Genomic DNA, 26,393 nt, shown 5'->3' on the forward strand with positions numbered 1-26,393 from the left:
CTTTAAGTCACTAGCTCTTTAAGCCTAGTGCGACTATTTTTTCAAAGCCCGGAAAACACGTCAGTCGTCGTCGGGCTTGAACTCAATTGCCCGAGCGACTACTTTGAGTGGAAAAATACGACGGTCGGTCGGTCAGCCGGCTTCAAGTCAAACGCCTGAGCAAAAAGTCTCGGCGTCATCTCTGTCAATTTCTCTTGAAACAAGATACCGGGCTCTGCCAGAAGCAAAGCCCTTCCAAAAATATGTTGAACTCGTAAGTGTTCCTCTCCACGGAAGTCTTTAGTAAAAGGCGAAAGGCTTGTGCGTAATGAAGAGAAACCAGAGTCGTATGGAAGTCAGAGGTCGGGGCCCGAGACACACACTGTGCACTCTAGGCCGGGTGCCCGCGGGTGGTTCCCGAACCCACTCTTCCAAGTTTGAGGGCTGTGGGTAAAAATTCACAGACAGACAGACAGACAGACAGACAGACAGACAGACAGACAGACAATCCTGGTGAAGTGATTGTATTTTTTTGGGGGGGGTCAAAAACAGACAGACAGACAGACACACACAGAGACACACACACACACACACAGAGAGACACACACACACACACACACACACACACACACACCACAGAGAGACACACACACACACACACACAATCCTGGCCAATTTTTTATTTTTTAATTTTTTAAGTAAAATGGCGGGAAAACGGGGGACCCCATGAAGGGGGCTTCGCCCTTGTTTCAGTTTGGATGATTCTTCTTTTTTCATTCCTTCTCTTCTTCTGCTAGCTGTTTTACATAGCTTTGTGTATTTCTTTTTCCTTGACAATGAGAGAAAAGTGTTGCACCGTTCCCGGAGGTACTGCAATACCGGGTCGATGCGTGGAGCGGACGGAGCAAGCCCCATTTCCGACTCCCTGTTCGAAAAATCCATTTAATAAGTAGTCCCCCGATGGGGGACGTATCAGATATTAAACTGATAAGAACAGATTTTTTCTTTTGGAAAAGTTTTATTGATGCATTTTCCTTTAAAACAGCTCACATTTTTAATTCATTTTTACACATAAAAACGGCATAAAGTGCATAAAAACCAGCATTACATTACAATTATTGTTTTTTTAGAAAAGGTACAAGTTGTTCATTTAAAACAATAAGACCAATCATGCATAAAAGTACCCTTTTTTGTAAAAACCAATCTGATAAAAGCCATTTAAAATGTGTATTAATGATTTAACAAAGTAAAACATTTTTTAAGACATGGAAAGCCTGTCAAGAAGTCCCTTTGTTAAAAAGCTGTCTTTAGTCCTTTGTACAGGAACGGGGTGAGTCCTTATCAAAAAAGCTTCCTCATGCTCTTCCGAATTGACTCCGCACCCATCCGTCAGGGCCCAGAGGAGACCCCTCCCCTAGGCACGTCGCCCTAGGCTCCGCAGAGCTGTCAGGCCGTGGCCGCCGGGACCTCAGGTGTTGTGGGGGACCCTTCGCTTGGGGTCGAGGCCCCCTTTCGTTCGTACCACCCCAGGGCTTCCGTGGCTACCAAAGCCACTGCCTGGGGGGTGGTCTCTACCTGTTTTCCTACCAGCAGGTTGCGGGAGGACCACAATGCGTCCTTCAGACACGTGAGGGTGGGCCAGAGTTTTGTGAAGGCCTTTGGTGAAATAGGCCTTCGGCCCACCCCATACAGCACGAGCTGCGGCGTTAGGTCCTCCCCTGCTGGCAGACGTGGGGAGATCAGGGGGCCTGCTTCCTTCCACAGGTCCCTTGCAGCTCTGCACTCCCAGAGCAAGTGCCTCACCGACTCTTCTTGGCCGCAGCCTGGTCGGGGGCACGCGGATGTCCTCGCCATGCCCCGGGAGTGCATAACGGCCCCGACCGGGAGGATCTCATGGGCGACCATCCAGGACAGGTCACGATGCCAATTCAGCAGAGCAGGATGGGCCACGTTGCGCCAAACCGTTGTGGGCTCACCTATAGCGAGCCCGCGCACTGGACACACCGGTTCCCGTTCCTGCACAAGAGAGAAAAGAGAGCGGTGTTTAGTTAAAACTGTGACAGGCTCCTTTTCCAGTTTAAAATGTCTTAAAAATGTTTTGAGCTGAACATAGTGTGTGGGGAGCAGGAAAGAGACTGGGGCTCGCAGGTCGACTGGGATCAGCCTCAGGGATCTGAGGTAAGACCCCAGCCAGAACCGTGCGAGGGCCTGGGTCTTGTTGCTGGCCGGGGAGGTGGCGAGAGTCAGATGTAACGCTGTGTAGCGGCTGCCCAGGAACAAGTAGAGGTCAGGCAAGCCTTTCCCCCCCTGAACCTGGGCCTCTTCACCACCTCCCTCCTCAGCCTCTCCCACTTGCTTCCCCACAGGAAATAAAACAGCATCCGGTCCAGAGCTAAAAGAGTTGTTCGTGGGGGGATAAAAACAGAACTGATTAATAAAAGCACAGGTAAAATCACAGCCTTGATGATTAACCTCTCTGGGGTATGTGGGACGATTTCGTCCCACCTACGTAACAGCTACTGAAATTCCAGTGGCGCGATTTTTGAATCGTTAGAAATACTATTACTTCAATTTCTCAAACATATGACTATTTTTCAGCTATTTAAAGACAAGAATCTCGTTAATCTAACCCCACTGTCCGATTTCAAAAAGGCTTTACAACGAAAGCAAAACATTAGATTATGTCAGCAGAGTGCCCAGCCAGAAAAAATCAGACAGCCATTTTTCAAGCTAGCATATAATGTCACACAAACCCAAACCACAGCTAAATGCAGCACTAACCTTTGATGATCTTCATCAGATGACACACCTAGGACATTGTGTTATACAATACATGCATGTCTGTTCAATCAAGTTCATATTTATATCAAAAAACAGCTTTTTGCATTAGCATGTGACGTTCAGAAAACGCATAACCCCCGGCAAACTTCCGTTGAATTTACTAACAGTTTGCTAAATTACTCACGATAAACGTTCACAAAAAGCATAACAATTATTTTAAGAATTATAGATACATTACTCCTCTATGCACTCGATATGTCCAATTTTAAAATAGCTTTTCGGATGAAGCACATTTTGCAATAATCTAAGTACATAGCCCGGCATTACAGGGCTAGCTATTTAGATACCCACCCAGGTCAGCATCCACCAAAATCACATTTCCTATAAGAAAAATGTTCTTACCTTGCTTGTTCTTCATCAGAATACACTGCCAGGACTTCTACTTCAATAACAAATGTTGGTTTGGTCCCAAATAATCCATCGTTATATCCAAACAGCGACGTTTTGTTCGTGAGTTCTAGAATGCTTATTCACGGTCTCGCGCATGGCGCATTGGCGTGTCAAAAATGTCTAAATATTCCATTACCGTACTTCGAAGCATGTCAACCGCTGTTTAAAACCAATTTTTATGCCATTCAACTCGTAGATTAGTGATAATATTCCGACCGGGAGTATGCATTGAGCCTAAACAGCCGAATAAAATTTCTCCTCAGAAGCGACTCATGCACGCGCATCATTCAAAGGTCCTCGGAGCAGCCACTTACAAAAGGCGATAATCTGTTTCAGCCTGAGGCTCCCTCGTAAACCTTCAGTTATTTCGCGGGCTCTGAGAGCCTATTGGAGCCCTGGGAATTGTCACGTTACAGCTAAGATCCTTACTTTTCAATAAAAAGATGCAAGACGCACGACTCCTTGTCAGACAGGGTACTTCCTGCTTGAAACCTTGTCAGGTTTTTGCCTGCCATAGGAGTTCTGTTATACTCACAGACACCATTCAAACAGTTTTAGAAAATTCAGAGTGTTTTCTATCCAAACCTGAACAATAATATGCATATTCTAGCTTCTGAGTTGGTGTAGGAGGCAGTTAAAAATGGGAACATATTTTTTCCAAAATTCTCAATACTGCCCCCTACCCCAAACAGGTTAAAACCTTGCCCTCAAAAGTCAGCCGTCTCAGTCCCCAAAAACCCAGTCTCTGTCTTACGGTCCCTAAAATCCCGGTCCAATTGCCACTACCTCCTCCCTCCCTGTCAAATTTTACCCCCAGAACCCTTATGTCCGTCATTTTGACTGTCAGTGGTAGTCTGGTCAAGTCTGAGTCTGCCCACGGTCCGAAGAATTGGGCCTCTGTCTTGTTCCTATTCAGTCTCGCCCCAGAGGCTTGTCCGTACCAGTCAGTCCTGTCCAGGGTCCTGTCGACAGATAAAAGGTCGGTGCATAAAATGTTGACGTCGTCCATGTAAAAAACGCACTTGGCGGTCATCCCCCCACTCCCCGGGATACTCACCCCACTGATCCGTTGGTCCCTTCTCAAGACCTGCGCCAGTAGTTCGATGCAAGCAACAAACAGGAGGGGAGATAAAGGACATCCCTGACGGACGCCGCAGTGTACTCCCACTGCTCTTGACAAATGCCCATTTACAAGGATTCTGCTGGTGATGTCCCCATACAGCAATCCCACCCAAGCTAGAAACCTTTCTGGGAACCCCATTTTTTGCAGTACCTTGAAGAGGTACTGGTGCGAGACCCGATCAAAAGCTTTCTCAAAATCTAAATTTAGGACTATAAGCCGCATATTTCTGTCTCTCGCATAACAGATAGCATCTCTGATCAGTACTAGGCTGTCCGTGATCTTCCTTCCCGGAATGGCACAGGCTTGATCCGGGTGGATCACCTCCCCTAAAACAGAAGACATTCTGAGTGTTAAAACCTTGGTAAAAAGTTTACAGTCAAAGTTTAAAAGGGTAATCGGTCTCCAGTTTGTCAGGTCAGTCCTGTCATTTTTCTTATGTAAAAGGGTCACGATTCCTACTCTAAAACTGTCAGGTAGTCTGTCGAGTTGTTCGAAGTCAGTAAAAACAGTCAGAAGTTTGTCGGCTAAAACATCCCAAAAGGTCAGATAAAACTCCAAAGGGAGGCCGTCCTCCCCCGGTGATTTACCCCTCTTAAAATGTCTCAGTCCTTCGTCGAGTTCAGTCATTGTCAGATCTTTCGTTAGGTCGTCCGTGCTGGGTATAGTCCTGTCAATGTATGTTAAAACGTCCTCCATAATTTCCTCACATACATCTTTTACCCCGAACAGTTCCCCATAAAACTCCTCGACCACTTCTTTTATTCCCTCTGTGTCTGTTTTTAAAACCCCATCTTTATCTTTTAACCCTGTCATTATCCTACCCTTGCTAACTATCTTCTTAAAAAAGTACCTAGTGCACTTCTCCCCCTCTTCTAATTCCCTTTCCTTACTTCTTAAAATAACCCCCTTGCTCTTATATTCTGCTAAAAATGCCATTTCTTTCTTTACTTCTTTGATTTCTTGGTTAAAATCGGCTAGCAGGCCGCACCAGCAGGTCAGACTAAACTAACAAGCTGGTAGGCCAGGTACTAAAACCTCCCAGCTGACAAAGAGAAACAAAAGGAAATTTGAACGGGGGAAGGAGGCTAAAGAAGAATATAGATGGGGGGGGGGGGGGACAGGAAAAACAAGACAAATACAGTCAAATCTGAGGAGGCTAGCAGGCCAGTCAACCAAGCTAAGTTAACAGGCCAGCCAGCAAGAGTCCCACAAGTGGCAACAAAAACCAACAAACAAATACTAGGACCAAGGAAAGTTCGGGGTATAGAAAAAACAAAAAAAACAATTTGAAGAGTAGGGATGGGTTAATGGGGGCTACAAAACAACGGAAGGAAACAAACAATGCCTGCCAAACCAAAGGGGCCTGGAGGCTAGCCGGCCAGTCCAGCAAGCAAAACAGGCCGGCTAGAAAGCAAGCCAACCCAGCTAGCAAACACTACAAACAAACGAAAAACAAGGGGGTTAAAACTAAGGGGAAGCTAAAGATATACAGGGATGGGGAAACACGAGGAACACAAACTACTTGTTTTTTTTTATGTGAATTAACACAAAACACAACAACAAACTAACATACAAAAATACAAGAAGTAATTAAATTAAACCTTGACTCACCCTACAGGTGCTGATGCACCTGTAGTCCACCACCACCACCACCAACACCCAAAATTGAGAAAAAAATTATTAAATAATAACAGAGAAAAACAATTTGTGATCACCAAAGCCAAAATCTTCGCTTGATCTTAGCCAAAAGGCCGAGAAGCGATAACCCACAAATTGACCCCTGCACCCGCCGGGCCCCCGGGGGTCTCGGCAGACCTCAGCGGTTTGGCAAAAGTTGTCTCCTCCCCACCCGACGTTTCCCTGGTGACAGGCGGGTGTTTTTTTTAACAAGTCGCTAATGCGTCTTTAAGTCACTAGCTCTTTAAGCCTAGTGCGACTATTTGTTCAAAGCCCGGAAAACACGTCAGTCGTCGTCGGGCTTGAACTCAATTGCCCGAGCGACTACTTTGAGTGGAAAAATATGACGGTCGGTCGGTCAGCCGGCTTCAAGTCAAACGCCTGAGCAAAAAGTCTCGGCGTCATCTCTGTCAATTTCTCTTGAAACAAGATACCGGGCTCTGCCAGAAGCAAAGCCCTTCCAAAAATATGTTGAACTCGTAAGTGTTCCTCTCCACGGAAGTCTTTAGTAAAAGGCGAAAGGCTTGTGCGTAATGAAGAGAAACCAGAGTCGTATGGAAGTCAGAGGTCGGGGCCCGAGACACACACTGTGCACTCTAGGCCGGGTGCCCGCGGGTGGTTCCCGAACCCACTCTTCCAAGTTTGAGGGCTGTGGGTAAAAAGTCACAGACAGACAGACAGACAGACAGACAGACAGACAGACAGACAATCCTGGTGAAGTGATTGTATTTTTTGGGGGGGGTCAAAAACAGACAGACAGACAGACAGACAGACAGACAGACAGACAGACAGACAGACAGACAGACAGACAGACAGACAATCCTGGTGAAGTGATTGTATTTTTTGGGGGGGGGGTCAAAAACAGACAGACAGACAGACAGACAGACACACACAGAGACACACACACACACACACACACACACAGAGAGACACACACACACACACAGAGAGAGACACACACACACACACACACACACACACACACAATACTGGCCAATGTTTTTTTAATTTTTTTTTAAGTAAAATGGCGGGAAAACGGGGGACCCCATGAAGGGGGCTTCGCCCTTGTTTCAGTTTGGATGATTCTTCTTTTTTCATTCCTTCTCTTCTTCTGCTAGCTGTTTTACATAGCTTTGTGTATTTCTTTTTCCTTGACAATGAGAGAAAAGTGTTGCACCGTTCCCGGAGGTACTGCAATACCGGGTCGATGCGTGGAGCGGACGGAGCAAGCCCCATTTCCGACTCCCTGTTCGAAAAATCCATTTAATATGTAGTCCCCCGATGGGGGACGTATCAGATATTAAACTGATAAGAACAGATTTTTTTTTTTTTTTTTTAGAAAAAATAATTTATTACCTTCTATGCCATTCATTCATTACAAATCATACCTTTCATACAAAATAAATAATGGCATTTTAATTCATAAAACAACACAAAACCCAAACAAAACTCAGGGGAGCATCATCCCTCCCCGTCATCCTAAACACTAACTTTCCCTATCTTCCCTTCCCTAATCTAAAATAACCCCAGCCCTAATCCCCCCTTCCATCTCTCCCGGGCAGCATGCTGCCCCCACTTCCTCTCCTCCCTCTTCATCCTCCCCCTCAGATCTCCTTCCACCCTCCTCACTATGCCTTCCACCCCACAATCTCTCCCTGTCTTAACCATGTTCTGCCTGGCTTCCCACAGCCCCCGCTTAAAGAGGCTCATGAGAAGCCAGAGCAGAAACCTATCCCTATCCGTCCCCCTCGCTCTCCCTACACCTCTCTCTAGCCTAGCCCACGTCAATACAAAATCCCCTCTTACCCTTCCTAACAACACCCGTGCCTTTGCCCATACTACTCCGGCAATGGCACAGTCCCAAAAGACATGACGCACAGTCTCCTCCCTGCCACAAGAAGGTCTTGGGCAGGTGGGGGATCGCGCCAAGCTATGCCGGTACATGGTGGAGCGTACCGGCAAACACTTGTGGAGGCTCAACCAATTCAGGTCCTTGAGCCTGTTGTCCAGACCCCGCGCCTGCACTCCCTCCCAGACCACCGCCGGGATGCCCACTACAGGTGCCGGACTTACTGCCCGTCTGACCTCCTCGTACAGGTGCCTGTGATCTAAACCTACTCGGGCGACTTCAACCTCGGGGTGCGCACGCAGCCACTTGGCCGCATGGCCAAAGTGCCACGGCAGCTGTTCCGCCCGAGGACCCGTGTTAGACCACACCATTACGCTTCTCGCCTGATACGAGAAGAACACCCGCAGGAGGTAACCGGACGGGTGTAGTACTGGCTGAGCAAGCTCCGTCAACAGAAACGAAACAAAAATGGCGTCCAGCTTGAGGGGGAGATGTGGTACCCCCCTACCTCCCTCCCCGATGGGACAGATCATGCGTGCCCTGGCGACCCACTCGTACCTGCCACCCCACATGAACTGAAACACCAGCCTCACTAGATGCCTCCTCAGACAAGCCGGCAATGGATAGATGTACGCCAAGTACAATAGAGATGGCAATACATCCACCTTGAGAACCAGGACCTTGCCTAAAAAGGACAACGACCTAGCCCTCCACATCGCTAGCTTCTTCTGTACCACTGCGATGCCCATGTTCCAGTTCAGCGTCGCTGAGCCGGAGGTCTCAAAATGGACCCCGAGTATCCTCAGGGCCCCGTTACAGAGAGATAACCCTCCGGGCACATCCGTCCTACCACTCCATCTTCCGAAAAACTTAACGGAAGACTTCGCGTGGTTAAGAACCGCCCCCGACGCTCGGGTGAAGTCCCCAATAATGGCAAGGGACCTTGTCAGGCACGAGTCCTTGCAAAGCAGCAAGGATGTGTCGTCGGCGTACTGTGTCAACTTGACACGGAGACCGCCACTTCCAGGGATCAGCAAGCCCTCCACCCCTGTGTCTGCCCTAATGGCAGCCCCCAGAGGCTCCATGTACAGAACAAAGAGGAGAGCCGAGAGCGGGCATCCCTGCCTGACCCCAGACGAGAGGTCAAAAACGTCACCTAAGTGACTGTTTACGCTAACTCGGCACCCCGCTCCGACATATAATGTACGGATCCATCCTATAAACTTCTCCCCAAATCCTAATCTACCTAACACCCTGAATAGAAAGGATCTATTCACGCGATCAAAGGCTTTCGCCTGATCTAGCGCTGCTACCATTAAAGGCAGCCCCCTATCTTCTACCCAAGCGATGGAGTCCCTGATCAACTGTAGGTTCCATCTGATCGAGCGACCCTCTACCCCGCACGTCTGATCCTCATGGACGACGTAGGGAAGGGCTGTGCGCAACCGGTCTGCTAAAACCTTTGCAAGTAGCTTGTAATCTACGCACAGCATGGTCAACGGCCGCCAGTTGCCAAGGTCAGTTGCTTCCCCCTTCTTATAAAGAAGTGACAGCACACCGACAGCCATTGATCCCCCCGGGACCCCCGTCTCAAGGATGGCCTTCAAGACTTCGAGGACCACTGGTCCAAGCATACCCCAAAACTTGAGATAAAACTCGGCCGGCAGCCCATCCATCCCAGGCACCTTCCCTTTTCCCATCCTCCTGAGAGCACTCTCAACCTCTTCAAGGGAGATCTGAGCCTCCATCACATCTCTAATGTCCTCCGGCAATCGCCGGGACAATTGTTCTAAAAACACATTTCCCTGCTCTACATCTATTTCCTTTTCCTTAAATAAACCTCGGAAATGATCAGTTGTCACCCTGACCATTTCCTCCGGTTTTCTCACTATACTACCATCTTCTTCCTTCACCCCATGCATTATCTTCCTACTCTGTCTGGCCCTAACCGACTTAAAGAACATAGCGGAACAAGTCTCATTATGTTCTAGAAAGCCATTATGCGCACGCTCCAGGAAAGCTCGAGCCTTCTGCTCCTGCAGCTCCCTGAGCTGCGCCTTCAGGGCTGTGGATCTATCCCAGTCAATCGACCCGCCGAGGTTGCCTGCCTCGTACTCGAGTTCGAGCAACCTTTGGATACGATCCACCTCCCTCCTTTCCTCCCTTTTTTTCCTCCTACAATATCCTATTATAAAGGCCCTAATCCTTACCTTAACTAAATCCCACCACTCTAACACCCCCTCGCACATGGACCGGAGGCCTTCAAGCCCCCGAAAGAAACCAAAAAAGGCATCAACGAAAGCTTGCTCCTCCAGCACATCCCGATCTAATTTCCAGTACCCCCTACCGAAGAGGCAGACTGGCGGCCCCACCTGCAGGAGCACCCCGTCGTGATCTGAGAAGAACACAGGCAACAGCTGCCCAGACAACTGACCCAAAGACCTAGATAGAAAAATGTAGTCGAGCCTCCGCGCAACCCCCCGAGAGTTGCGCCATGTGGGACCAGCCATTGCCGGAGTAGTGTGCAGGCCTCCATCAACCAGACCATGGCAAGCCATTAGCCCGGTGATGGAGCCTGCACTACTATCCCCCCCTACCCCTAGATCTATATTAAAATCCCCCCCTATCACTAAGTGCCTATTTGTAACACACAGGGGCGTCAGACAGTCCACCATCTCCCTCCTGTCTGCCGCCACCTGTGGCCCATACACCACCACTAACCTATACCTACTATCCCTAAAAGTGACATCCATCCCCATAACCCTCCCCTGCATAACCATAAAAGAACCCTCCACCTTTACATCTCTGTGCCCACACAAAATCCCTACCCCCGATGAGTGCACTCCCCCTATCCCCCAAACCGACTCTCCCTTGTCCCACTCCCTTCTAAACCTATTGACATCCCCACCATCCCTCAGGTGAACCTCCTGTAGAAAACAGAAATCGAAACCCACCCCTTCTAAAAAACTAAACACCGCCCTCCTCTTAACAAAATCCCTTAACCCTCTTACATTTAAGCTAACAAAAGTAATCATCTTGAAAGAAAATTAAATTAAAATCAATACAAATCAACCTAACATCACCCAAATACTAAACCCAAATGAAAACAAAAACAGGAGGCTCACCCGATGCTCCCCTGCTCCATCTCCACCGGCGGGGACTCCCTCCGCACTCCCGATGTCCCCCCGTCTTCCTCCATCCCACCAATCCAGGATGATGGAATGGTGTTTGGCCGCTGAATGTCCAGCACCCTGGGTTTACCCCCCACCTCCTCCACTTCCCCCTCCTCGTAACTTGTTGGGAAGAGAGTGGGAGAGCCCATGTCCTCAATCATGAACAGCGTCCCCCCTTCGGCCTTGTTAGGTTGTTCCAAATCCCCCTGGAGTTGAGTGGCTGGGGAAACCAGCGAGGACACAGATGTTTCTCCCACCCCCATCGCTCGCTTGGCCACCCCCTCCCCCCTCTCGTTGTCCTCCGAGCCCCCCTTCCTTTTTCCTTTCTTTTTTTTCGGTGTTTGGTGTAGCGGGGAAACACCACCCCCCCTCCCCCCCAGCTCCTCCACCATTCCCCTCATCTCCTCCACTAGGGCACTTGATGTTATGCTGTCCCCCCACTCCCTCCCACCTTCCCCCTCCTCCTCGTCTTCTGGTCCTTCCGCCGTCTCCTTCTTCCCCACCTCTTCCTCCTCTGCTGCTCTCTCTGGCTCCTCCACTTCCTTGCTTCTTCCTGCCTCCTTTCCTTCCTCTCCTCCTGGATCTCCTACTCCCTTGCCATCTCCATCTCTTCCTGCTGCCGCTCTTCTCTCGTCCTTTGAGGCCTTCACCTCTGGGCCTCTGGTCGGGTCTTGTTCTTGGCCTCCTCCCCCTCCTCTTCTTCCCCCATCCCCCGCTCCTGTCCCCCCTCCAGCTGCAGACGCGTATGACCGCTGACGAGCCGGGCATCCCCGCCACAGGTGTGCAGATGAGCCACACCCGTGGCACGCCTTCGGCTCGTCACAGTCCCTAGCCTCGTGCTCTCCAGATCCACAAAATCTACATTTTCTCGTGCTGCACGAGGCTAGGATATGACCGTAGGCCATACAGCGCCTGCAAAACGGGGGCTGACGTGCATAAAATAATGTCCCCCTGTCAGCCCCCAGGGAGAACATTGCCGGGGGATGAAGGTATCCGCCCAGCCCCTTCGGGTCCTCCCTAAGGAGGGCCTGGAAACCCCTTCTGCCATTCCAAAATCCAAGTGAATCTTTGAGGGCCCTTGCTGAGGAGACGTTATCCATATATCTCCCCAGAAAGGCCCTCACCTCCTCATCTTTGACATACGGATTGTACATGTTTACCGTTACAACCCTGTAATTATTCCTCGCAAGGCTGGTCACCTCATAATTGCACATTGGCTTCGTGCCTCCCACTGCTTTCGCCTTTCTTAGTACCTCATTGTGTTTTTCTTCTGTGTGTAATGCCACGTCAAAAGCTCCTTCCAATGAGTTCCCTTGTAGGCAAAACACGTCTTTAACTGACAGCTTGAAGATTCCAATCAAGATAGTCCTACCAAAGGTTTCTCGTCCAAACGGATCCAACTCCTTGTTCTTCCACGTAAACCGAACCGTGTTTGCAAACCCGATCACAGGGACCGACCTGTATGAAGTATTTTGCGCCATCTCCTCTAGGAGATTGGCGCCCTCGACTCCTCTCTTGCTCTCTTCTCAGAAAAGGAAAAAACCCCTAAAAAGAAAAACAAAATGGCCGAGATACAATACCCAAAAATCAAAAAAACAACTTACCGCTCTCCTGTCGTCGACCTTTTGACTCAGCGAGCTCTGGGGCACCTCAGTACCAAGCTTGATCTGAGCCAAAAGGCCGAGAAGCGATAACCCACAAATTGACCCCTGCACCCGCCGGGCCCCCGGGGGTCTCGGCAGACCTCAGCGGTTTGGCAAAAGTTGTCTCCTCCCCACCCGACGTTTCCCTGGTGACAGGCGGGTGTTTTTTTTAACAAGTCGCTAATGCGTCTTTAAGTCACTAGCTCTTTAAGCCTAGTGCGACTATTTGTTCAAAGCCCGGAAAACACGTCAGTCGTCGTCGGGCTTGAACTCAATTGCCCGAGCGACTACTTTGAGTGGAAAAATACGCCGGTCGGTCGGTCGGTCGGTCGGTCAGCCGGCTTCAAGTCAAACGCCTGAGCAAAAAGTCTCGGCGTCATCTCTGTCAATTTCTCTTGAAACAAGATACCGGGCTCTGCCAGAAGCAAAGCCCTTCCAAAAATATGTTGAACTCGTAAGTGTTCCTCTCCACGGAAGTCTTTAGTAAAAGGCGAAAGGCTTGTGCGTAATGAAGAGAAACCAGAGTCGTATGGAAGTCAGAGGTCGGGGCCCGAGACACACACTGTGCACTCTAGGCCGGGTGCCCGCGGGTGGTTCCCGAACCCACTCTTCCAAGTTTGAGGGCTGTGGGTAAAAATTCAAAGACAGACAGACAGACAGACAGACAGACAGACAGACAGACAGACAGACAGACAGACAGACAATCCTGGTGAAGTGATTGTATTTTTTGGGGGGGTCAAAAACAGAGACAGACAGACAGACAGACAGACAGACAGACAATCCTGGTGAAGTGATTGTAATTTTTTGGGGGGGGTCAAAAACAGACAGACACACACACACACACACACACACACACACACACACACAGAGACACACACACAGAGACACACACACACACACACACACACACACACACACACAGAGACACACACACACAGAGACACACACACACACACACAGAGACACACACACACACACACACACAGAGACACACACACACACACACAGAGACACACACACACACACACACACACACACACAATCCTGGCCAATGTTTTTTTTTTTTTTTTTTTTTTTTTTTTTTTTTAAGTAAAATGGCGGGAAAACGGGGGACCCCATGAAGGGGGCTTCGCCCTTGTTTCAGTTTGGATGATTCTTCTTTTTTCATTCCTTCTCTTCTTCTGCTAGCTGTTTTACATAGCTTTGCGTATTTCTTTTTCCTTGACAATGAGAGAAAAGTGTTGCACCGTTCCCGGAGGTACTGCAATACCGGGTCGATGCGTGGAGCGGACGGAGCAAGCCCCATTTCCGACTCCCTGTTCGAAAAATCCATTTAATATGTAGTCCCCCGATGGGGGACGTATCAGATATTAAACTGATAAGAACAGATTTTTTTTTTTTTTTTTAGAAAAAATAATTTATTACAATCAATACCATTCATACCATACAAATCAAAATTTTCATTCAAACTAAATTAATCATGGTATCTTTAGTTCTAAAAACAAACGAAAACCCAAAACAAAAACTCAGGGGAGCATCATCCCTCCCCGTCATCCTACACTCTACCTTTCCCTATCTCCCCGTCCCTATTCTAAAATAACCCCAGCCCTAATCCCCCCTTCCACCTCTCCCGGGCAGCGTGCTGCCCCCACTTCCTCTCCTCCCTCTTCATCCTCCCCCTCAAATCTCCTTCCACCCTCCTCACTATTCCTTCCACCCCCCAATCTCTCCCTGTCTTGACCATGTTCTGCCTGGCTTCCCACAGCCCCCGCTTAAAGAGGCTCATGAGAAGCCAGAGCAGAAACCTGTCCCTATCCGTCCCCCTCGCTCTCCCTACTCCTCTCTCTAACCTAGCCCACGTCAAAACAAAATCCCCTCTTACCCTTCCTAACAACACCCGTGCCTTTGCCCATACTACTCCGGCAATGGCACAGTCCCAAAAGACATGGCGCACAGTCTCCTCCCTGCCACAAGAAAGTCTTGGGCAAGTGGGGGATCGCGCCAAGCTATGCCGGTACATGGTGGAGCGTACCGGCAAACACTTGTGGAGGCTCAACCAATTCAGGTCCTTGAGCCTGTTGTCTAGACCCCGCGCCTGCACTCCTTCCCAGACCACCGCCGGGATGCCCACTACAGGTGCTGGACTTACTGCCCGTCTGACCTCCTCGTACAGGTGCCTGTGGTCTAAACCTACTCGGGCGACTTCAACCTCGGGGTGCGCACGCAGCCACTTGGCCGCATGGCCAAAGTGCCACGGCAGCTGTTCCGCCCGAGGACCCGTGTTAGACCACACCATTATGCTTCTCGCCTGATACGAGAAGAACACCCGCAGGAGGTAACCGGACGGGTGTAGTACTGGCTGAGCAAGCTCCGCCAACAGAAAAGAAACAAAAATTGCGTCCAGCTTGAGGGGGAGATGTGGTACCCCCCTACCTCCCTCCCCGATGGGACAGATCATGCGTGCCCTGGCGACCCACTCGTACCTGCCACCCCACATGAACTGAAACACCAGCCTCACTAGAGGCCTCCTCAGACAAGCCGGCAATGGGTAGATGTACGCCAAGTACAATAGAGATGGCAATACATCCACCTTTAGAACCAGGACCTTGCCTAAAAAGGACAAAGACCTAGCCCTCCACATCGCTAGCTTCCTCTGTACCACTGCAATGCGCATGTTCCAGTTCAGCGTCGCTGAGCCGGAGGTCTCAAAATGGACCCCGAGAATCCTCAGGGCCCCGTTACAGAGAGATAACCCTCCGGGCACATCCGTCCTACCACTCCATCTTCCGAAAAACTTAACGGAAGACTTCGCGTGGTTAAGAACCGCTCCCGACGCTCGGGTGAAGTCCCCAATGATGGCAAGGGACCTTGTCAGGCACGAGTCCTTGCAAAGCAGCAAGGAGGTGTCGTCGGCGTACTGTGTCAACTTGACACGGAGACCGCCACTTCCAGGTATCAGCAATCCCTCCACCCCTGTGTCTGCCCTAATGGCAGCCCCCAGAGGCTCCATGTACAGAACGAAGAGGAGAGCCGAGAGCGGGCATCCCTGCCTGACCCCAGACGAGAGGTCAAAAACGTCACCTAAGTGACTGTTAACGCTAACCCGGCACCCCGCCCCGACATATAAAGTACGGATCCAATCTATAAACTTCTCCCCAAATCCTAATCTACCTAACACCCTGAATAGAAAGGATCTATTCACGCGATCAAAGGCTTTCGCCTGATCTAGCGCTGCTACCATTAAAGGCAGCCCCCTATCTTCTACCCAAGCAATGGAGTCCCTGATCAACTGTAGGTTCCACCTAATAGAGCGTCCCTCTACCCCACACGTCTGATCCTCGTGGACGACGTAGGGAAGGGCTGTGCGCAACCGATCTGCTAAGACCTTTGCTAAGAGCTTATAGTCTACACACAGCATAGTCAACGGCCGCCAGTTGCCAAGGTCAGTTGCTTCCCCCTTCTTATACAGAAGTGACAGCACACCGACAGCCATTGATCCCACCGGGACCCCCGTCTCAAGGATGGCCTTCAAGACTTCGAGGACCACTGGTCCAAGTATACCCCAAAACTTGAGGTAAAACTCGGCCGGCAGCCCATCCATCCCAGGCACCTTCCCTTTTCCCATCCTCCTGAGAGCACTCTCAACCTCCTCGAGGGAGATCTGAGCCTCCATCACATCTCTAATGTCCTCTGGCAATCGCCGGGACAAGTGTTCTAAAAACACATTTCCCTGCTCTACATCTATTTCCCTCTCCTTAAATAAACCTCGGAAATGATCAGTTGTCACCCTGACCATCTCCTCCGGCTTTCTAACTATACTGCCATTTTCTTCCCTAACCCCATGCATTATCTTCCTACTCTGCCTGCCCCTAACTGACTTAAAGAACATAGCGGAACAAGTCTCATTGTGTTCTAAAAAGCCATTATGCGCACGCTCCAGGAAAGCTCGAGCCTTCCGCTCCTGCAGCTCCCTGAGCTGCGCCTTCAGGGCTGTGGATCTCTCCCAGTCCATCAACCCGCCGAGGTTGCCTGCCTCGTACTCGAGTTCAATCAACCTTTGGATACGATCCACCTCCCTCCTTTCCTCCCTTTTTTTCCTCCTGCAATATCCTATTATAAAAGCCCTACTCCTTACCTTAACTAAATCCCACCACTCTAACACCCCCTCGCACATGAACCGGAGGCCTTCAATCCTCCGAAAGAAACCAATAAAGGCGTCGACGAAAGCTTGCTCCTCCAGCACATCCCGATCTAATTTCCAGTACCCCCTACCGAAGAGGCAGACTGGCGACCCCACCTGCAGGAGCACCCCGTCGTGGTCTGAAAAGGACACAGGCAACAGCCGCCCAGACAACCGACCCAAAGACCTGGAAAGAAAAATGTAGTCGAGCCTCCGCGCAACCCCCCTGGAGTTACGCCATGTGGGACCAGCCATTGCCGGAGTAGTGTGCAGGCCTCCATCAACCAGACCATGGCAAGCCATTAGCCCGGTGATGGAGCCTGCACTACTATCCCCCCCTACCCCTAAATCTATATTAAAGTCCCCCCCTATCACTAAGTGCCTATTTGTAACACACAGGGGCGACAGACAGTCCACCATCTCCCTCCTGTCTGCCGCCACCTGTGGCCCATACACCACCACTAACCTATACCTACTATCCCTTAAAGTGACATCCACCCCCATAACCCTCCCTTGCATCACGACAAAAGATCCCTCCACCTTCACCTCCCTATTTCCAAACAAAATCCCCACCCCCGTTGAATGCACCCCACCTATACCCCACACTGACTCCCCCTTATCCCACTCCCTACTAAATCTGACGACATCCCCTCCATCCCTCAGGTGAACCTCCTGTAAAAAACAAACATCAAAACCCACCCCCTCTAAAAAACTAAAGACCACCCTCCTCTTAACAAAGTCCCTCATACCCCTTACATTTAAACTAAAAAAATTAACAGAAAGTATCATTTATAAATTAAATCACAACCCTTACTTTAACAAATGAAAAACACACTGTAACAAAAAACAGGAGACTCACCCGATGCTCCCCTGCTCCATCTCATCCGGCGGGGACGTCTTCTCTCCTGACGTCCCCCCGTCCTCCATCTCTCCAACCCAGGATGCAGGTATGGTGTTTGGCCTCGGAGTGTCCTGCACCCTGGGTTCTCCACCAACCTCCTCTCTCCCTCCCTCTCTGTAGGCTGCTGGGCTGAGAGTAGGGGACCCAATCTCCCCAAACAGGAGTTGAGTTCCCCCCCCAGACAGCCAGCTCTGAGCCACGTCCTGGGAGTCACCCTCCACCAAATGTTGAGGGACTGAGGATGCCAGTGAGGACAAAGGCGTCCTTCCCTCCCCCATCCCACGCTTGGCCACCTCCTCCCTCTCCCCCCCTGTCAAGGACACCCTCTTCTTCCCTTTTTTCTTCGGTGTTAGAGGTAGCGGGGAGACATCACCCCCCCTCCCCGCTATCTCCTCCACCATTCCCCGCATCTCCTCAACGAGGGCACTCGACACGCTGTCCCCCCACTCCCCAACCCCCTCTCCCCCCTCCTCCCCGTCCACAGTCCCTGCCCCTGGCACCCCCCCCTCCACTGTTGCACTCTCTTGCTCCTCCACTTCTTTTCTTTCTTCCACCTTTTTTCCTTCTTCTCCTTCCGGTCCTTCTACTTCCTTCCCTTCTTTGTCCCCCATGTCTCCTGCTGGCACCTCTTTCTTCTCCTCCTTCTGTTTGGCCGTCTCATCTGGGCCTTTGTTCCCGTCCTTCCCTTGTTCTTCTTCCCCTCCTCTTCTTCCCCCATCCCCCGCTCCTGCTCCCCCTCCTGCCGCAGACGCGTATGACCGCCGACGAGCCGGGCAATCACGCCACAGGTGCGCTGATGATCCACACCCGTGGCAAGCCTTCGGCTCGTCCCAGTCCTTGGCCTCGTGCCCACCCGATCCACAGAATCTGCACTTCTTTGTGCTACACGAGGCCAAGATATGACCATAGGTCATACAGCGCCTGCAGAATGGAGGCTGACGGGCATAGTATAACGTCCCCCTGTCAGCCCCCAGGGAGAACATTGCCGGAGGATGGAGGTAGCCGTCCAAACCCTTTGGGTCCTCCCTGAGCAAAGCCTGGAACCCTCTCCTCCCGTTCCAGAAGCCCAGGGAGTCCCTGATGAGCCTCGCCGAGGAGACATTGTTCATGTACCTCCCCAAAAAGGCTCTTACATCTTCATCCTTTACATGAGGATTGTACATATTTACTGTGACCAGCCTGAAGCTATTTTTCCCCAGGCTGGTCACTTCATAATGGCACATAGGCCTATCTTTCCCCATCTCTCTCGTCCTCTTCATCACCTCATCATGCTTCTCTTCTTTGTGAAAAGTCACGTCAAAAGCCACCTCCATCGGATTCCCCTGGAGGCACAAAACATCCTTGACCTCCATTTTCAGGATCCCGATTAAAATGGTTCTGCCGAAGGTTTCCCTCCCGAACGGCTCCAACTCCTTATTCCTCCAGGCAAAACGTACCGTGTTTGCCAATCCAATCCCAGGCATCTTTGTGTTTGAAATCGGTGGCATTTCCACCTGGAAAATGGCACGCTCCCTCGAACACAAAAGGCTTCTCCTCAACAAATCCAAAGTCAAAAAAGTATTATTGTAAAGGAAAAAAAAATGTTTTTACTTACCAAAACTTTTACCGCTCTCCGACCTTCGGCTTCCAGCTAAGCGAGCTCTGAGGCACCGCAGTACCGAGCTTGATCTTAGCCAGAAGGCCGAGAAGCGATAACCCACAAATTGACCCCTGCACCCGCCGGGCCCCCGGGGGTCTCGGCAGACCTCAGCGGTTTGGCAAAAGTTGTCTCCTCCCCACCCGACGTTTCCCTGGTGACAGGCGGGTGTTTTTTTTAACAAGTCGCTAATGCGTCTTTAAGTCACTAGCTCTTTAAGCCTAGTGCGACTATTTGTTCAAAGCCCGGAAAACACGTCAGTCGTCGTCGGGCTTGAACTCAATTGCCCGAGCGACTACTTTGAGTGGAAAAATACGCCGGTCGGTCGGTCGGTCGGTCGGTCGGTCGGTCGGTCGGTCGGTCGGTCAGCCGGCTTCAAGTCAAACGCCTGAGCAAAAAGTCTCGGCGTCATCTCTGTCAATTTCTCTTGAAACAAGATACCGGGCTCTGCCAGAAGCAAAGCCCTTCCAAAAATATGTTGAACTCGTAAGTGTTCCTCTCCACGGAAGTCTTTAGTAAAAGGCGAAAGGCTTGTGCGTAATGAAGAGAAACCAGAGTCGTATGGAAGTCAGAGGTCGGGGCCCGAGACACACACTGTGCACTCTAGGCCGGGTGCCCGCGGGTGGTTCCCGAACCCACTCTTCCAAGTTTGAGGGCTGTGGGTAAAAATTCAAAGACAGACAGACAGACAGACAGACAGACAGACAGACAGACAGACAATCCTGGTGAAGTGATTGTATTTTTTGGGGGGGGGTCAAAAACAGAGACAGACAGACAGACAGACAGACAGACAGACAGACAGACAGACAGACAATCCTGGTGAAGTGATTGTATTTTTGGGGGGGTCAAAAACAGAGACAGACAGACAGACAGACAGACAGACAGACAGACAGACAGACAGACAATCCTGGTGAAGTGATTGTAATTTTTTGGGGGGGGTCAAAAACAGACAGACACACACACACACACAGAGACACACACACAGAGACACACACACACACACACACACACACAGAGACACACACACACACACACACACACACACAGAGACACACACACACACACACACACACACAATCCTGGCCAATGTTTTTTTTTTTTTTTTTTTTTTTTTTTTTTTTTTTAAGTAAAATGGCGGGAAAACGGGGGACCCCATGAAGGGGGCTTCGCCCTTGTTTCAGTTTGGATGATTCTTCTTTTTTCATTCCTTCTCTTCTTCTGCTAGCTGTTTTACATAGCTTTGCGTATTTCTTTTTCCTTGACAATGAGAGAAAAGTGTTGCACCGTTCCCGGAGGTACTGCAATACCGGGTCGATGCGTGGAGCGGACGGAGCAAGCCCCATTTCCGACTCCCTGTTCGAAAAATCCATTTAATATGTAGTCCCCCGATGGGGGACGTATCAGATATTAAACTGATAAGAACAGATACTACACTTGATCTGAGCCAAAAGGCCGAGAAGCGATAACCCACAAATTGACCCCTGCACCCGCCGGGCCCCCGGGGGTCTCGGCAGACCTCAGCGGTTTGGCAAAAGTTGTCTCCTCCCCACCCGACGTTTCCCTGGTGACAGGCGGGTGTTTTTTTTAACAAGTCGCTAATGCGTCTTTAAGTCACTAGCTCTTTAAGCCTAGTGCGACTATTTGTTCAAAGCCCGGAAAAACACGTCAGTCGTCGTCGGGCTTGAACTCAATTGCCCGAGCGACTACTTTGAGTGGAAAAATACGCCGGTCGGTCGGTCGGTCGGTCGGTCGGTCGGTCGGTCAGCCGGCTTCAAGTCAAACGCCTGAGCAAAAAGTCTCGGCGTCATCTCTGTCAATTTCTCTTGAAACAAGATACCGGGCTCTGCCAGAAGCAAAGCCCTTCCAAAAATATGTTGAACTCGTAAGTGTTCCTCTCCACGGAAGTCTTTAGTAAAAGGCGAAAGGCTTGTGCGTAATGAAGAGAAACCAGAGTCGTATGGAAGTCAGAGGTCGGGGCCCGAGACACACACTGTGCACTCTAGGCCGGGTGCCCGCGGGTGGTTCCCGAACCCACTCTTCCAAGTTTGAGGGCTGTGGGTAAAAATTCAAAGACAGACAGACAGACAGACAGACAGACAGACAGACAGACAATCCTGGTGAAGTGATTGTATTTTTTGGGGGGGGGTCAAAAACAGAGACAGACAGACAGACAGACAGACAGACAGACAGACAGACAGACAGACAGACAGACAGACAATCCTGGTGAAGTGATTGTATTTTTTGGGGGGGTCAAAAACAGAGACAGACAGACAGACAGACAGACAGACAGACAGACAGACAGACAGACAATCCTGGTGAAGTGATTGTATTTTTTGGGGGGGTCAAAAACAGAGACAGACAGACAGACAGACAGACAGACAGACAGACAGACAGACAGACAATCCTGGTGAAGTGATTGTAATTTTTTGGGGGGGGTCAAAAACAGACAGACACACACACACACACAGAGACACACACACAGAGACACACACACACACACACACACACAGAGACACACACACACACACACACACACACACAGAGACACACACACACACACACACACACACAATCCTGGCCAATGTTTTTTTTTTTTTTTTTTTTTTTTTTTTTTTTTTTTTAAGTAAAATGGCGGGAAAACGGGGGACCCCATGAAGGGGGCTTCGCCCTTGTTTCAGTTTGGATGATTCTTCTTTTTTCATTCCTTCTCTTCTTCTGCTAGCTGTTTTACATAGCTTTGCGTATTTCTTTTTCCTTGACAATGAGAGAAAAGTGTTGCACCGTTCCCGGAGGTACTGCAATACCGGGTCGATGCGTGGAGCGGACGGAGCAAGCCCCATTTCCGACTCCCTGTTCGAAAAATCCATTTAATATGTAGTCCCCCGATGGGGGACGTATCAGATATTAAACTGATAAGAACAGATACTACACTTGATCTGAGCCAAAAGGCCGAGAAGCGATAACCCACAAATTGACCCCTGCACCCGCCGGGCCCCCGGGGGTCTCGGCAGACCTCAGCGGTTTGGCAAAAGTTGTCTCCTCCCCACCCGACGTTTCCCTGGTGACAGGCGGGTGTTTTTTTTAACAAGTCGCTAATGCGTCTTTAAGTCACTAGCTCTTTAAGCCTAGTGCGACTATTTGTTCAAAGCCCGGAAAACACGTCAGTCGTCGTCGGGCTTGAACTCAATTGCCCGAGCGACTACTTTGAGTGGAAAAATACGCCGGTCGGTCGGTCGGGTCGGTCGGTCGGTCAGCCGGCTTCAAGTCAAACGCCTGAGCAAAAAGTCTCGGCGTCATCTCTGTCAATTTCTCTTGAAACAAGATACCGGGCTCTGCCAGAAGCAAAGCCCTTCCAAAAATATGTTGAACTCGTAAGTGTTCCTCTCCACGGAAGTCTTTAGTAAAAGGCGAAAGGCTTGTGCGTAATGAAGAGAAACCAGAGTCGTATGGAAGTCAGAGGTCGGGGCCCGAGACACACACTGTGCACTCTAGGCCGGGTGCCCGCGGGTGGTTCCCGAACCCACTCTTCCAAGTTTGAGGGCTGTGGGTAAAAATTCAAAGACAGACAGACAGACAGACAGACAGACAGACAGACAGACAGACAGACAATCCTGGTGAAGTGATTGTATTTTTTGGGGGGGGGTCAAAAACAGAGACAGACAGACAGACAGACAGACAGACAGACAGACAGACAGACAGACAGACAGACAGACAATCCTGGTGAAGTGATTGTATTTTTTGGGGGGGTCAAAAACAGAGACAGACAGACAGACAGACAGACAGACAGACAGACAGACAGACAATCCTGGTGAAGTGATTGTATTTTTTGGGGGGGTCAAAAACAGAGACAGACAGACAGACAGACAGACAGACAGACAGACAGACAGACAGACAGACAATCCTGGTGAAGTGATTGTAATTTTTTGGGGGGGGTCAAAAACAGACAGACACACACACACACACAGAGACACACACACAGAGACACACACACACACACACACACACACAGAGACACACACACACACACACACACACACACAGAGACACACACACACACACACACACACACACAATCCTGGCCAATGTTTTTTTTTTTTTTTTTTTTGTTTTTTTTTTTTAAGTAAAATGGCGGGAAAACGGGGGACCCCATGAAGGGGGCTTCGCCCTTGTTTCAGTTTGGATGATTCTTCTTTTTTCATTCCTTCTCTTCTTCTGCTAGCTGTTTTACATAGCTTTGCGTATTTCTTTTTCCTTGACAATGAGAGAAAAGTGTTGCACCGTTCCCGGAGGTACTGCAATACCGGGTCGATGCGTGGAGCGGACGGAGCAAGCCCCATTTCCGACTCCCTGTTCGAAAAATCCATTTAATATGTAGTCCCCCGATGGGGGACGTATCAGATATTAAACTGATAAGAACAGATTTTTTTTTTAGAAAAAATAATTTATTACATTCAATACCATTCATTCTTTACAAAATCATATATTTCTTTCAAACTCAAATACTGTTATTTAATTTATAAAACAAAACAAATACCCCAAAACAAAACTCAGGGGAGCATCGTCCCTCCCCGTCATCCTACGCACTAACTTTCCCTATCTCCCCGTCCCTAATCTAAAATAACCCCAGCCCTAATCCCCCCTTCCATCTCTCCCGGGCAGCGTGCTGCCCCCACTTCGTCTCCTCCGTCTTCATCCTCCCTCTCAGATCTCCTTCCACCCTCCTCACTATGCCTTCCACCCCACAATCTCTCCCTGTCTTAACCATGTTCTGCCTGGCTTCCCACAGCCCCCGCTTAAAGAGGCTCATGAGAAGCCAGAGCAGAAACCTATCCCTATCCGTCCCCCTCGCTCTCCCTACACCTCTCTCTAGCCTAGCCCACGTCAATACAAAATCCCCTCTTACCCTTCCTAACAACACCCGTGCCTTTGCCCATACTACTCCGGCAATGGCACAGTCCCAAAAGACATGACGCACAGTCTCCTCCCTGCCACAAGAAAGTCTTGGGCAGGTGGGGGATCGCGCCAAGCTATGCCGGTACATGGTGGAGCGTACCGGCAAACACTTGTGGAGGCTCAACCAATTCAGGTCCTTGAGCCTGTTGTCTAGACCCCGCGCCTGCACTCCCTCCCAGACCACCGCCGGGATGCCCACTACAGGTGCCGGACTTACTGCCCGTCTGACCTCCTCGTACAGGTGCCTGTGATCTAAACCTACTCGGGCGACTTCAACCTCGGGGTGCGCACGCAGCCACTTGGCCGCATGGCCAAAGTGCCACGGCAGCTGTTCCGCCCGAGGACCCGTGTTAGACCACACCATTACGCTTCTCGCCTGATACGAGAAGAACACCCGCAGGAGGTAACCGGACGGGTGTAGTACTGGCTGAGCAAGCTCCGTCAACAGAAACGAAACAAAAATGGCGTCCAGCTTGAGGGGGAGATGTGGTACCCCCCTACCTCCCTCCCCGATGGGACAGATCATGCGTGCCCTGGCGACCCACTCGTACCTGCCACCCCACATGAACTGAAACACCAGCCTCACTAGATGCCTCCTCAAACAAGCCGGCAATGGATAGATGTACGCCAAGTACAATAGAGATGGCAATACATCCACCTTGAGAACCAGGACCTTGCCTAAAAAGGACAACGACCTAGCCCTCCACATCGCTAGCTTCTTCTGTACCACTGCGATGCCCATGTTCCAGTTCAGCGTCGCTGAGCCGGAGGTCTCAAAATGGACCCCGAGTATCCTCAGGGCCCCGTTACAGAGAGATAACCCTCCGGGCACATCCGTCCTACCACTCCATCTTCCGAAAAACTTAACGGAAGACTTCGCGTGGTTAAGAACCGCCCCCGACGCTCGGGTGAAGTCCCCAATAATGGCAAGGGACCTTGTCAGGCACGAGTCCTTGCAAAGCAGCAAGGATGTGTCGTCGGCGTACTGTGTCAACTTGACACGGAGACCGCCACTTCCAGGGATCAGCAAGCCCTCCACCCCTGTGTCTGCCCTAATGGCAGCCCCCAGAGGCTCCATGTACAGAACGAAGAGGAGAACTGAGAGCGGGCATCCCTGCCTGACCCCAGACGAGAGGTCAAAAACGTCACCTAAGTGACTGTTTACGCTAACTCGGCACCCCGCTCCGACATATAATGTACGGATCCATCCTATAAACTTCTCCCCAAATCCTAATCTACCTAACACCCTGAATAGAAAGGATCTATTCACGCGATCAAAGGCTTTCGCCTGATCAAGCGCTGCTACCATTAAAGGCAGCCCCCTATCTTCTACCCAAGCGATGGAGTCCCTGATCAACTGTAGGTTCCATCTGATCGAGCGACCCTCTACCCCGCACGTCTGATCCTCATGGACGACGTAGGGAAGGGCTGTGCGCAACCGGTCTGCTAAAACCTTTGCAAGTAGCTTGTAATCTACGCACAGCATGGTCAACGGCCGCCAGTTGCCCAGGTCGGTTGCTTCCCCCTTCTTATAAAGAAGTGACAGCACACCGACAGCCATTGATCCCCCCGGGACCCCCGTCTCAAGGATGGCCTTCAAGACTTCGAGGACCACTGGTCCAAGTATACCCCAAAACTTGAGGTAAAACTCGGCCGGCAGCCCATCCATCCCAGGCACCTTCCCTTTTCCCATCCTCCTGAGAGCGCTCTCAACCTCCTCGAGGGAGATCTGAGCCTCCATCACATCTCTAATGTCCTCCGGCAATCGCCGGGACAAGTGTTCTAAAAACACATTTCCCTGCTCTACATCTATTACCCTCTCTTTAAATAAACCTCGGAAATGATCAGTTGTTACCCTGACCATTTCCTCCGGTTTTCTAACTATGCTACCATCTTCTTTCCTCACCCCATGCATTATCTTCCTACTCTGTCTGCCCCTAACCGACTTAAAGAACATAGCGGAACAATTCTCATTATGTTCTAGAAAGCCATTATGCGCACGCTCCAGGAAAGCTCGAGCCTTCCGCTCCTGCAGCTCCCTGAGCTGC

At 50.3% G+C, this 26,393-nt stretch overlaps 10 non-coding genes and 2 pseudogenes across 10 annotated transcripts; all 12 read right to left on the reverse strand.

Annotated features, from left to right (window-relative positions):
- Positions 1 to 210: 210 nt before the first annotated feature.
- On the reverse strand, positions 211 to 327 carry LOC115186163 (U5 spliceosomal RNA). The gene has a single exon (XR_003875622.1). It is a non-coding gene; the product is annotated as a U5 spliceosomal RNA (small nuclear RNA).
- A 497-nt stretch (positions 328 to 824) lies between these two features.
- On the reverse strand, positions 825 to 999 carry LOC115186159 (uncharacterized; annotated as a pseudogene).
- A 5,447-nt stretch (positions 1,000 to 6,446) lies between these two features.
- Positions 6,447 to 6,563, reverse strand: LOC115186164 (U5 spliceosomal RNA). The gene has a single exon (XR_003875623.1). It is a non-coding gene; the product is annotated as a U5 spliceosomal RNA (small nuclear RNA).
- Positions 6,564 to 7,176: 613 nt separating this feature from the next.
- On the reverse strand, positions 7,177 to 7,359 carry LOC115186151 (U2 spliceosomal RNA). Its single transcript, XR_003875615.1, has one exon. It is a non-coding gene; the product is annotated as a U2 spliceosomal RNA (small nuclear RNA).
- Positions 7,360 to 13,086: 5,727 nt separating this feature from the next.
- LOC115186166 (U5 spliceosomal RNA) lies at positions 13,087 to 13,203 on the reverse strand. The gene has a single exon (XR_003875624.1). It is a non-coding gene; the product is annotated as a U5 spliceosomal RNA (small nuclear RNA).
- Positions 13,204 to 13,911: 708 nt separating this feature from the next.
- On the reverse strand, positions 13,912 to 14,093 carry LOC115186150 (U2 spliceosomal RNA). The gene has a single exon (XR_003875614.1). It is a non-coding gene; the product is annotated as a U2 spliceosomal RNA (small nuclear RNA).
- Positions 14,094 to 19,835: 5,742 nt separating this feature from the next.
- On the reverse strand, positions 19,836 to 19,952 carry LOC115186167 (U5 spliceosomal RNA). Its single transcript, XR_003875625.1, has one exon. It is a non-coding gene; the product is annotated as a U5 spliceosomal RNA (small nuclear RNA).
- A 713-nt stretch (positions 19,953 to 20,665) lies between these two features.
- LOC115186147 (U2 spliceosomal RNA) lies at positions 20,666 to 20,856 on the reverse strand. The gene has a single exon (XR_003875613.1). It is a non-coding gene; the product is annotated as a U2 spliceosomal RNA (small nuclear RNA).
- Positions 20,857 to 21,231: 375 nt separating this feature from the next.
- LOC115186168 (U5 spliceosomal RNA) lies at positions 21,232 to 21,348 on the reverse strand. The gene has a single exon (XR_003875626.1). It is a non-coding gene; the product is annotated as a U5 spliceosomal RNA (small nuclear RNA).
- An 814-nt stretch (positions 21,349 to 22,162) lies between these two features.
- Positions 22,163 to 22,353, reverse strand: LOC115186158 (U2 spliceosomal RNA). The gene has a single exon (XR_003875619.1). It is a non-coding gene; the product is annotated as a U2 spliceosomal RNA (small nuclear RNA).
- Positions 22,354 to 22,720: 367 nt separating this feature from the next.
- Positions 22,721 to 22,837, reverse strand: LOC115186169 (U5 spliceosomal RNA). Its single transcript, XR_003875627.1, has one exon. It is a non-coding gene; the product is annotated as a U5 spliceosomal RNA (small nuclear RNA).
- Positions 22,838 to 23,659: 822 nt separating this feature from the next.
- LOC115186152 (uncharacterized) lies at positions 23,660 to 23,834 on the reverse strand (annotated as a pseudogene).
- Positions 23,835 to 26,393: the final 2,559 nt, after the last annotated feature.

The sequence above is a fragment of the Salmo trutta genome, unplaced genomic scaffold, assembly GCF_901001165.1.
Source record: "Salmo trutta unplaced genomic scaffold, fSalTru1.1, whole genome shotgun sequence".
Classification (NCBI taxonomy): domain Eukaryota; kingdom Metazoa; phylum Chordata; class Actinopteri; order Salmoniformes; family Salmonidae; genus Salmo; species Salmo trutta.